Genomic DNA, 403 nt, shown 5'->3' on the forward strand with positions numbered 1-403 from the left:
TTTTATGCTTTCCTCTCATTCCATCCCTTGCAGTGCTGCTCTTCAGCATAAGCATAGTGAATGCAGGTACTGACAGAATCCAACCTTAAGGTACAAAGAGCCTGTTCGTTCTCACCAAGGAATAATAAAACCCCGAGAAATAAGAAATCAATGTTCAGTAGTGACCCCGGTACTCCAGAAATCTTGACATGCTCTGCTACAAAATACTTTCAGGAACAGTAAGAAAAATCAAGGCCAGTTAAGACAATGCTGTGAATTTCGTACTCTGAGAAACAGCAGTTTGGGGATAGGTCTCCAGGTACTCAAGTTAGTCTCATGAAAAACCTGAACTCCAGCGATCTTAGGCTAGGTTGCCAAAGGAAGAAACTAATGAAGGGAAAACTAGACTAAAGCTTATATTCCC

Source organism: Sus scrofa, chromosome 1, assembly GCF_000003025.6.
Source record: "Sus scrofa isolate TJ Tabasco breed Duroc chromosome 1, Sscrofa11.1, whole genome shotgun sequence".
Lineage (NCBI taxonomy): Eukaryota > Metazoa > Chordata > Mammalia > Artiodactyla > Suidae > Sus > Sus scrofa.